This window comes from Ceratotherium simum, chromosome 22, assembly GCF_057802395.1.
Source record: "Ceratotherium simum simum isolate JZ-2026a chromosome 22, ASM5780239v1, whole genome shotgun sequence".
Classification (NCBI taxonomy): Eukaryota; Metazoa; Chordata; class Mammalia; order Perissodactyla; family Rhinocerotidae; genus Ceratotherium; species Ceratotherium simum.
Genome location: NC_141921.1, coordinates 21,096,667 through 21,109,446, shown reverse-complemented (window position 1 = coordinate 21,109,446; position 12,780 = coordinate 21,096,667).

Genomic DNA, 12,780 nt, shown 5'->3' with positions numbered 1-12,780 from the left:
GAAAGAAAATAACAGTTATTCTAAAATTCTATACCCAGTGAAAATAGCCTTCAAAAATGAGAGAAAAATACATATCTTTTCAGATAATCAAAACCTGAGAAAATTCTTTGTCCACAGACCCACACTAAAAGAAATACTAAAGGGAATTTTTCAAGCAGAATGAAAATAAACCCCAAAGGAAGCATGAATATGCAGGAAGAAATAAAGAATAATGAAAAGGGTAAATATATGGGTAAAAATAAATGAACAATGACTGTATAAAGCAGTAATGTCCTGTGGAGTTTTAAACATATGTAGAATTAAACCACAGCATAAAAAGGCACACAGTGTGGGAGCAGATAAATAGAGTTAAAGTATTTTAAGATCCTTACATTGTCCAGGAAGTGGTAAAAGAATTAATTTATATTAAACTTTAACAAGTCAAGAATGCATGCTGTAATCACCATGGTAATCACAGAAAAAATAGCAAAAAATCTATGTTACTAACAAGGTAATGTAGGAAAATATGGAAAAATAAAAGCAATCTGAAAAGGTTTAAAAGAAGAGAGGGAAAAAAGGAACATAGAACATGTGGGAGAAATAGAAAACAAATGCTATGATATCTTGAAACTCAAATATATAAATAGGTATTTTAAATATAAGTGGACTAAACACCCCTATTAAAAAACAAAGACTGTCAGATTGGTTTTTAAAAAGTAACTCTCTACTGCTTTAAAAAAAATCATAAATATAAATATACAGATATGTTAAAGTAAATGGTTGTAAAAACATACTATACAAACAGTAACTAAAAGAAAATTAGTGAAGCTAAACCAATATTATATAAATTAGACTTTGGCAAGAAGCATTGCTAGATGCTGTATAATGAATAAAATGTCAATAAACTAGAAAGATATAACAATTCTAAATTTATAGGCACCTGAGAACATAGCCTCTAAGTATACATCATACATACCACACTGCCAAGTCTGCAGTATAAAGAGCAGTGAACTAAGAGTCCTGGGAATCCAGGAAAAGAGAATTTGTGCAAAAGAATGAGCATGGAAGACAGAGTGCATCCAGGGATATGAACATAGCATAAGAATATTAGTCAGTGTAATTAACTGCTAGCTGCTGCAACAGACAAGCCCCCAAATTTTAGTGACTTAATTCAACAAATTTTATTTCTAGCTTTTATTACATGTTCAATGTGAATTAGTAGGGACTCTGCTCCATTCACAGTCCTCAGGGAAAGAGGTTGACAGATGCTTTGACATCTTGACCCTGTACCATCAGGAACATGTGACAGGGGAAGAGGTAGATGGATGAGACACACAAACTCTTCACTATCTCAGCTCAGAAGTAACACAAGTCACTTCTTCTCGCATATCATTGGTTAGATCTGGTCACATAGCCCCATGCTAATTGCAAGGAGAATGGAAAATGTAGGGGAGCACATGGAATATTTGGTGGACACTCTCTCTGTCACAGGAATTTCCCAAATCTTTAAAGGAAAATATGTTCTTTCCTGATATATGAAACTATTAGAAAATTGTGTTTAAAAAATCCTGTTTTCTACCTTCCCAATAATCTCGCAGTTGTTCTGTCTTTAAAATAGCATCTATCCATTTCTCTCCTTTTCTCTCTTTCCTTTGCTCCCTTCTCCTTTCCCTTCCCTCCCACATAGCATCTTCCCTTAGCTGATTCAAAACTCCTAGAAGAGGTTCTATAGTGATCCAGGGTTAAGAGAAACAGCTGTATCCTTTCATACAGTGTGGTTTAGACTGTAGACCACAGACAACTGTTCAGACAGCCCCTTCTTCACCCCTTACTCCCAACATTTGTATCTATATTAAAAAGACCAGTAAGGAGGAGGCTGCATCATTCCACAGAAGGACTGTGACAAGACTGGAAGAGCAAACAATGAGTTAGGATTTACACTCTCAGCTGGGAGCATTTATTTTGGTTTGGAGCCTCTGAGAAGAGACAGGGAGCTGACACACATCACCCCACAATAGGACAGTGGTCAGTGACAACATCCAGAACGTTACAACTGACAGGGACCTCAGAGCTCCAATAGTCCAACTGTCCAACTGCCCATTGTACGGATGAGAAAAACTGAGGCTCATAGAGGGAAAGGGACTTGCCTTGGTCCAAGAAAACTATTGCAAAGCTGAGACTAGAACCTAGGTCTCCCAAGTAAAAATCTCAAGCCTGTTTGTTTAGTCAAAGTTGGTTGGAAGGACTGTGTATTCATCTTTATTGCTCTGCTAACAAATTACCACAAACTTAGCAGATTAAAGGAATACACATTTATTATCTCATAGTTTCCAAGGGTCAGGTCTGGGCACAGCTTAGGTGGGTCCTTTGCTCAGGGTCTCACAGGCTGCAATCAAAGTGTCAGCTAGGCTGCATTCTCATCAAAGCCTCAACCAGGGAAGAACCTGCTTCCCAGCTCATTCAGGTTGTTGGCAGAATTCATTTCCTTGTGGCTGTAGGGTTGAGGAGCCTGGCTGTTTGCTGGCTGTTGGCTGGAGGCTGCCCTCAGCAACTAGAGGCTGCCCATGGTTCTTTTTTTTTTATCCCCCTCTGGTGAGGAAGATTGGCCTTGAGCTAACATCTGTGCCAATCTTTCTCTATTTTGGATGTGGGACGCCGCCACAGCATGGCAGCCCCTGCCGGTGGTTCTTAAGGGCTGCCCGTGGTTCCTTGCCAGGTGAACTTCCTAACATGACTGCTCACTTCATCAAGCCCACAAGAGAGTCTGTCATCTCAGGGGGCACCCAGTCCCTCTTTTAAGGACTTCTTCATGATTAAGTCAGAATAATCTCCCTTTTAATTAACTCAGACTCGACTGATTTGGGACCTTAATTACATCTACAGATGGTCTCATCTTTGCCATATTCTATTGGCTAAAAGCAAGTCGCAGGTCCCCACACACTCAGGGGGAGGGGATTTCAGACAGGTATGAACACCAGGGAACAGGAATTGTGGGGACCACTCTAGGGTCTGTCCGCCACGGACGGAAATATTTAAACCTACTCAAGTGAAGGGAGAGGAGTTACCGGCTGGATGAAAACATCTCCCAAGAATGAACTGGACCACCTGGTGAGAAATAGAGCTGAGTCTGAAAGCTGTTAGGATCTGAGGCAGCTGCTCGCTCCTCTTTTAAAAAGTCATTTGCTGGCTCTCTTTTCTTTTTTCCTGCTGGGGTCAAATGATTTCTGGTTTCTTCTTCTTATAGCGTAGTTGCCGCACTTCCTCCTTGTAGACAGACTGCTCGCCTCAGCCTACTCACAGCATCTGCCCCTTAAACTCTGGTCTGCCCATGATGTTGGCTTGTCATGGTGTCTACTCTGGCTTCTGCTGTGGTCCTGACTCTGCGTGACCTTTCAACTTACCTCCCCACAGCTGATTTTGGTAAATTCTTGGGAGAAGAATCTAATTGCCTAGCTTGGGTCAGAGATCTGTTACTGGTCCAAAAACCTGTGGTCAGGGGAACAGGGGTCATGTGGTGTAAGGATGGCCCCTTAAACAGGGGGTGTGAATGAGCAAGCAACCCAGTTCATGTCTTTTATCTCATTCCACTGCATCAAACTGGGCTGCAGAAAATGGAGGTGACTATCCTTGCCAGAGGCCTCAGCCTGCCCCAGTAGCTGCTCTGGTCATTGTGGCATTATATGTCAACTCCATGAAGCTTATTTATCTTGTTCATTGTTGTATGTTCAGTACCTAGAACTATGTCTGGCACATAGCATGCACTCAACAAATATGTACTGAATGAATAAATTAATGAATGAATGGGACTTTAATAACGTGATTTCATATCCCCTTCCAAACTCTTTTTCCTAGAAACTAAAATGTCCCAGAGAAGTCAATTACTTTCCTCCCTGAACTACAAAATCTGATTGTAGATTTCACTGCTCCCTTGTCTCATGGTTAAGGGTTTGACTGAAGGGGAAGCATGATGCGAAGGGGTATTATGAGTGTGTGAGTAGAGGCTGGTGGGGATAATTACTTTATTGGGTGGATTGTGTTGAAATAAACATCTGGAGGAATGGGTGAAAAGACAGAGCAGGACGGCTGGGGAGGATGTAGCATCATTCTGTGTTGGTGGAGACCAGAGTGATCTCTAATTGTCATAGCCTGTCCTTATAATGACACCTCTTAGGTCTAATGGACCCATTATGAACCTTGGCCCCACGTCCTACTTCATTTATAATAATTCTTGCTGCTGGTTCAGAGCAATTAGGCAAGAAAAAGAAATAAAAGGAATCCAAATTGGAAAGGAAGAAATGACACTCTCACTGTTTGCAGATGACATGATTCTATATATAGGAAACTCTAAAGAATCCATCAGAAAACTATTAGAAATAATCAACTCCAGCAAAGTTGCAGGGTACAAAGTCAACTTACAAAAATCAGTTGCATTTCTATACACTAATAACGAACTAGCAGAAAGAGAAGTCAAGAGTACAATCCCATTTACAATCACAACAAAAAGAATAAAATATCTAGGAATAAATTTAACCAAAGGGGTGAAAGACCTATACACTGAAAACTATAAGACGTTATTGACAGAATCCGGAGAAGATATGAAGAAAGGGAAAGATATTCCATGCTCATGGATTGGAAGAATAAACATAGTTAAAATGTCCATATTACCTAAGGCAATCTACAGATTCAATGCAATCCCAATCAGAATCCCAATGACATTCTTCACGGAAATAGAACAAAGAATCCTAAAATTTATATGGAACAACAAAAGACTTTGAAGAGCCAAAGGAACCTGAGAAAAAAGAACAAAGCTGGAGGCATCACAATCCCAGACTTCAAAATATGCTACAAAGGTATAGCAATCAAAACAACACGGTATTGGCACAAAAACAGACACACGGATCAATGGAAAGAATTGAAAGCCCAGAAATAAAACCACACATCTATGGTCAGTTAATCTTCGACAAAGCAGCCAAGAACATGCAATGAGGAAAGGAAAGTCTCTTCAATAATTAGTGTTGGGAAAACTGGACAGCCACATGCAGAAGAATGAAAGAGGGCTATTATCTTGCACTATACACAAAAATTAACTCAAAATGGATTAAAGACTTGAATGTAAGAGCTGAAACCATAAAACTCCTAGAAGAAAATATAGGCAGTACACTCTTTGACATCAGTCTTAGCAGCATCTTTTTGAATATCATATCTACTGAGGCAAGGGAAACAAAAGGAAAAATTAACAAATGGGACTACATCAGACTTAAAATCTTCTGCAAGGCAAAGGAAACCATGAACAAAATGAAAAGACAACCCACCAGCTGGGAGAAAATATTAGCAAATCATATATCTGACAAGGGGTTAACTTCCAAAATATATAAAGAACTCATACAACCCAACAACAACAAAACAACCAACCAGATCAAAAAATAGGCAGAGGATATGAACAGACATTTCTCCAAAGAAGATATACAGATTGCCAACAGACACATGAAATGGTGTTCAACATCACTAATTATTAGGGAAATGCAAGTCAAAACTGCAATGAGATATCACTTCACACCTGTCAGAATGGCTATAATTACCAAGACAAAAAATAACAAATGCTGGAGAGGATGTGGAGAAAAGGGAACCCTCATACACTGCTGGTGGGAATGCAAACTGGTGTAGCTACAATGGAAAACAGTATGTAGATTTCTCAAAAAATCAAAAATAGAAATACCATATGATCCAGCTATCCCACTACTGGGTATTTATCCAAAGAACCTGAAATCAACAATCCAAAGAGATTTATGCACCCCTATGTTCATTGCAGCATTATTAATAATAGCCAAGACTATTGTGAAGCAACTCAAGTGCCCATCAATGGATGAATAGATAAAGAAGATGTGGTATATATACACAATGGAATACTACTCAGCCATAAAAAAGACAAATTGTCCCATTTGCAACAACATGGGTGGACCTTGAGGACATGAGGTTAAGTGAGATAAGCCAGACAGAGAAAGACAAATACTGCATGATTTAACTCATATGTGGAAGATAAACAAACACATGGATAAAGAGAACAGATTAGTTGTTACCATAGGGAAAGGGGGCTGGGGGGGTGGGAAAAGGGGTAAAAGGACGCATATGTATGGTGACAGACAAAAATTAGACTACTGGTGGCAAGCACGATGCAGTCTATAAAGAAATTGATAAATAATGTACACCCAAGATTACACAATGTTATAAACCTTTATGATTTCAATAATTGAAAGTAATAATAATAATTCTTGCTGGTGGTTCTATGCCAAATGTGTTAAACGCCTTGTTTTGTTTAATCCTTACTACGAATGTATAAGATGGCTACTGACCTATATTTCCTTCTTCCCTCCACATCTAAGATTCTAAAAGGGTCATTTACATTCACTTATCCATTTAATTTGTTTAAATTCACTTTAATTTTTAATCACAGTCATATTGTACATAGTAGTAAAAGTCAAATGGTAATACAAGGCTTGTACCAAAAATAGAAATCCCCTGTCTCTCCCCCTTCCCCATCCCTGAGTTTCATCCCCCAGAGCCAACCACTTTCAACACTTTTGGTTATATCTCCCAGTATTTCTTCAGGCTTACTGAATATGGTGCTGAGACTGGTACAAGGTGAGCTCTTTGTAAGTGGCATTCTTTCTTGCTCCCACTCTGCTCAACAAACCTCAGAGCATGGTCAGTTGGGATGATGAGGCCACTAACATATATGAGAGAGTTCATACACAACTCAGCTAACAGTTACTAGCACCTCCTGTGCCAGGTTCAGGAGACAGTATTGCACAATGATGGAGAGCACAGGCAGATGTAGGCTCAAATCCTAGCCCAGTCCTTCTACCTCTCTAAGCCTTTGTTTCTTCATCTCTCAAATGGGGAATGACAATACCCATGACCCAAGATTGATATGAGGATGGGGGTTAGGGTGTGGGCAATCAAGTGTCCTAAAACACATCTTCTGCTCCATTCCATCAGACAGAGAAACCATGTCTGGAAGAGGTCTTGAAGGATGGGTGGAATTTGAACAGGAAAGAAAAAGAAAGGCTATTACAGACAGGAGATGAGTTGAAGTGCAGCCTTACAGGCAGAAAGGAACAAGGTGTGTTTAAGGAACAGTGAAAGAAGACTGATGTAACTCGAATCTCAGGTTCTCTTTAGATGCAGGAAATCATGTCAGATTGGCAGCTGAGGAAAGCCCTCCCAGGGTGGACCACAGTGTATTACTGTGGGATGGGCGGGGGAGCAATGAGGCAGTGTGCAAGGAGCACTCACTTGTGAGCAGCAGACAAAATGGACTGCATTTGGGAAAGGGGCAGACTCAGGTGTGGTGCAATCAAGCCTTGCCTGGTACTCCAGAGACCTGGCTGAGAGTTCTCAGAGAATTAACTTAATTTGGGCCTCAGTAAGATAGAGTTATACTAGATGGCCTCTAAGGACCCTTAGTCCTAATGTTCTATAATTTCTATCATTACAGGATTGATATGGTGACAGTGGGAATATAGAAAAAGAGAAAGAATTAACGTTTTGCAAGTGGTATCAATATGACTTGTCACCATTTGGATACTGGGAATAAAAAAGTGCACCAGGGCCGGCCCCGCGTCTTAGCGGTTGAGTGCGCGCGCTCCCCTGCTGGCGGCCCGGGTTCGGGTCCCAGGCGCGCACCAACGCACCACTTCGCCAGCCATGCTGAGGCCGTGTCCCACATACAGCAACTAGAAGGATGTGCAGCTATGACATACAACTATCTACTGGGGCTTTAGGGGGAAAATAAATAAATAAATAAAATCTTTAAAAAAAATTTAAAAAAAAAGTGCACCAATAGTAACTAAAGTGTGAATATGGGTGCCTGAGAGATTGGGGTGCCCTTGGATGGGGAAGTGGATAGTGGAAGTGACAGTAAAACATGCAAGGGAGGGGCTGGCCTGGTGGTGTAGTGGTTGAGTTTGCACACTCTGCTTCAGCCTCCCGGGGTTCACAGTTTCAGGTCCGGGGTGCAGACCTACACACCACTCATCAAGCCATGCTGTGGTGGCAGCCCATATGCAAAGTAGAGGAGGATGGACACAGATATTAGCTCAGGGCTAATCTTCCTCAGCAAAAAAAAAAAAAAAAAAGAGGAAGATTGGCAACAGATGTTAGCTCAGGGCCAATCTTCTTCAACAAAACAAACAAACAAAAACCCATGCAAGGGAAAATTCTAGTCACTGCAGGAAGAATAATACCAGGCATGTTCCTGTCTCCAGGACTTTGAACTTGCTGTACCCTCTGCCTGGAACTCTCTTCTTCCAAATGCCTGCATGGTTTACTTCCTCTCTTCCTTCAGGTCACCCTCAAAGTGAGGTCTTCCCTGACCAAGCTACTAAAAATTACAACCACCCCCACCATCGGCACTCCCCCTCCTCTACTCCTGGTTTGCTTTCCTCTATAGCCCTTAGCATCACCTCGCCACTGTGTCTTATTCATTGATCAAAGACATCCTAATAGGGGGGCTGTGTAGAAAATGGTATTGAAAGGAGTTTTACAGTTGTGTTGGAGAGTTTAGGAAAAGCAACTAGTAAGACATAGAAAACAAATGAAATGAGAAAAAAAGGGAATTATTAACTCCAGGAGAAACAAACCTTGTACAAGAAAGGAAGTGTAATCATAATTCACTTCAAAAGTGAAAGATATTATAGGGTATAATGGATCCATGAGTGATTTTACTTCAAATAATGATACAGCCACATGGGGGCAATGAAAGGAGAGTTGACAGAGAGTATATATCAGATATCTATCAATTTCAGTTGCTCCTGGAGGTGCCCATCTTGGGGTGTCTTCCTGCTCCTATAGGGGCAGACTGCTCTTGGGGTGTACAGGTGTGGTCCTGGTGTTCCCTTGAGCTTTTCTTCTGTGTTAGATTTCCTTTTTACTGGATCCCAAGTTTCCCTGCACCTTTTTTTTTTTTTTTGCTGAGAAAGATTAGCCCTGAGCTAACATCTGTTGCCAATCTTCCTTGCTTTTTTTCTTGAGGAAGATTAGCCCTGAGCTAACATCTGTGCCAATCTTCCTCTACTTTATATGTGGGTTGCTGCCACAGCATGGCTGATGAGTAGTGTAGGTTCACACCTGGGAACCGAACCAGCGAACCCAGGCCACTGAAGCGAAGTGCAAACTTAACCACTACGCCACAGGGCCGGCCCCCCCTCGACTTTTTATTTACCCCCTCATTATATCCTTTGGTAGCTTGACCAAAAGGAAGGACAGGAAAAAATTGAGACCTTGTATACCTAAATAATAAGGTATAATATAATCATATATAATATATAATATAATAATACCTAAATAATAATAATACCTAAATACTAATAAGACTTTATTCTCTCCTCACACTTTTTATTAAATTGGTTATAGAATTCTAGGCTCAAAATTATTTTCTTTCAGAATTTTGGAGGCAATTCTCCTCTGTCTCTGGTTTCCAATGCCATTCTAATTCCAAATCCTTAGTATATGACTTTTTTTTGTCCAAAAGCTTTTTGGATCTTCTCTATTTTCAATACTCTAACATTTCACAATGAGGAGTCCTACGTGGATCTGTTTTTCCTTCACTGCTTACACGGAGGTGAGCAATCTAGAAAGGTTACTAATCAGCTGACCTTAAAATAGGGAAATTAACCTCAATTATCCAACTGAGCCTAGTGTATCACATGAGCTCTTAAAAGTAGGAGAGAGAAGGCAGAAGAGGAGGTCGGAGAGACTCAAGTGTGAGAAAGACTGGACCCGGCGTTGCCAGCTTTGAAGACGGAAGAAGGAGGCCACAAGCCAAGAAATGCAGGCAGCCTCTAGAAGGTGAGAAAAACCCCCAACTGACAGCCAGCAAGGAAATGGGGACTTCAGTCCTACAATTGCATGGAACCGAATTCTGCCAATGATCTGGGACACAGATCCACTCCTAAAGCCTCCACAAAGGAGCACAGTCCTGCCAACACTTTATTTCGGTCTTGTGAGGCTCTAAGCAGAGAATCAGCTGAGCCACACTGTGCCCAGAAAATGCGAGATAATACATTTTTGGGCTGTTTTAGGCTGCTAAGTTTTTGGTAATTTGTTATGACAGCGCAGTTAGCATGGACAGTTCTGTGCAAGCCTAGACTCACCTCTGGCTGGCAGCATCCCACTTCAAACATACAGAGTGTCTCTCTGTCTCTATGCCTGCCTCAGGAACTTCTCTGATATCACGGGAGCCTACTCGGCACAAAGGAGACCAGAAGTGTGAGGAAGTTAACAGCCCTAGGGCAAACACTCAACCAGTGGAAGAGGGGGGCAGTAGATAACTTCTTTAGCCTCACACCTCTCAATTCTGGAAGGTTTTGTACACTTGTCAGAAGTCCTAGTGGAACCAAGGCCCCATTATCTATAGCAGCAACCGCCACTAGTTTAGCCTTCCTTTCTTTCTTTCTTGTCTCGTTCTCTGCCATTCTTCACTCTTGCTTTCTGCGATTGCCTCACAAATGGCCTCCCTGATCCCAAGTCCCTTTCTCCATCTCTGCTTGATTTTGATAGGCAACCAATAAAGTCTGCTCCATGAGCTCATCTTGCTTAGAATAAAAGCGTAACTTACTAGAAGATTATTTCAGTGTTTCACACTGAACCCAGGTGTCAAGGAAAACTGAAATCAGGGACGCCAATACCACTAATTCCCCTCTGTCCCTTGTTCCTTCTCCTCTAATGGCATTTCCTTTAGAGAGAAAGACTGAATCTATCCTCAGCACCAGAGAAAACAATCTCAGAGAAGGGTTGTAATTGATGACCCTTGGGTGAGTGTCCATGATTGGTACAACGGGAAACAGGGCACCATCATTGGTTCATCTTGGGCCAGAGTTCTAGCCCTGCATCAAAACATTATGGCTGGGTGATGGTGTGGAAGACTCCAGGCATGGCCAGTGGGGGCCACCATTCTGCTGCAGGGCATCCCAGAAATAGTGAAATGATTGAGAGCTGGGGAAACCTTCCCACGAGTTATCTAAAACCATCACCACCACACACTCCCAATCCTCTTCCTTCTTCTTTGATGATTGTTTCTTAGTTTCCTTCACACACTCTACGTCCCCTTGCCAAACCCATAAATGCTGGTGTTCCTGAGAGTTCCATTCTTATTCTTTTTCTCTTATTCTTACTCATTCCCAGAGTCATCTAATTCCATGGGAGACATTATGGTCTTCCCTCCAACATTTTATCCATTCCAAAAATTTAATCTAATCCAGTCATGGTAATTCCACTCCCTTGGCAACACTTTGTGTGGGATGAACAGGCCTAAACCAGATTAGACCAATGAGATTCAAGGGGATGCTTGTTTAGGACTTCTGGGAAAGAGAAATCAGTCTTCCTGTTGCCTGTTGGATGGGAAAAGGAAGCATGCAGCCTCCACTGCCCATGGCAGCCATTTTGTGATATGAGGGGAGCCAGCTTTGGTATAAGGTAGGGACAGCAGAGCAGGAGATAGAAGCATCCCAGGCTCATAATGACATTGTTGAACCAAGGAATCTACTGCCCTACCATTGGACTACCTGTGATGTGAGATGGATGATACGTTTCCATATTGCATAGGCCAGTTTGAATCAGGTGTCTACTTCTCGGAGCTGAAAGAATTCTATTTAATTCACCCTTACTACCATGAATTCTCTCAAACTCACGTTCCTGGGCTCCAGACCTGCCCACATTTCCCCACCTTGCTCCTCCTCTTCCTGGATTTCTTACAATTCATTTACTCAAGAAATAAGAATTGCATGCCTACTACTATGCCAAGCTCTGTTTTAGGCACTGCAGATAGAGCAGGGGATGAAACAAAGTTGCTGTCATCACGGACCAGTGAAGGAGGCAGACAATAAAAACTATTTTCTGAATGAATGAAATAATGCATAATGCAAAGTAGGAACTCAATCAACGTCGAGTGAAAAACATATCGTTGTCTACAGAATATCACACTCGAGTCTGATATTCACTCAACAAACTGCCCTAGAAACTGAGTGCCGGACGCCATTCTCGCAGCCCTTGGAGTCTAAAAAAGCATAACTAAGACCCGGGGCCTGCCCTCTGGAGCTCAGCGTCCAGGAAGAAGAGTGAATACGTACTGCGTGTTTATTTTGTTAGGCCCTGTAAAAAGTGCTTTACGGTAACCATTTCATTTCGTCCTCACCAACTGAGGGAGGCTGTCCAAGGACGGACGGCTCAGGTCGACAGCAGGCCTGAGACGGGGCAGGCAGTCTGGACAGCGGCAGGAGCTCTGGTGAGCCAGTCCTGACCCTTGGGTTTAGGCCAGGTCCGTGTGACCTCGTGCAAGTCACGGTCTCTCTCGTGCTTCCGCGCTCTAGCCGGTGTCTGTAGTGTCTGACTCCCGGGGTTTTCCCGACGCCCCTTTCCCCAGGCTCCAGAGGCTGCCTGGGGTGTGACAGGGGGTTCCAGGGATGCGGGTCCTGGGACAAAGAGGGAGGTCACTGAGATCAGTAGGGCGGGGGGTCAGAGAAGTCAGTAAGGAGGGATAAGCGGGGAAGGAGATCGGTGGAGAGAAGAACCACCACAGACACTCGCTTTCTTCCGCACCCTGCCCGGGGCTCCCACGCCCTCCAGCGCCGCCGCCGGACCTTCTCCTGGGCTCTGGAAGGAGGGCATCCCCTTTCCCCCACTGGGCGCCTCCACCCCGCTGCCCAGGCTGAAAGGCAACAGATCTTCCGAGGGCTACCCGTTTTGACTTCGGCCCTTGCTCCTTCGGCCCGGGAACTCGCAGTTCGGACCCCCGGGTCTCTCCTG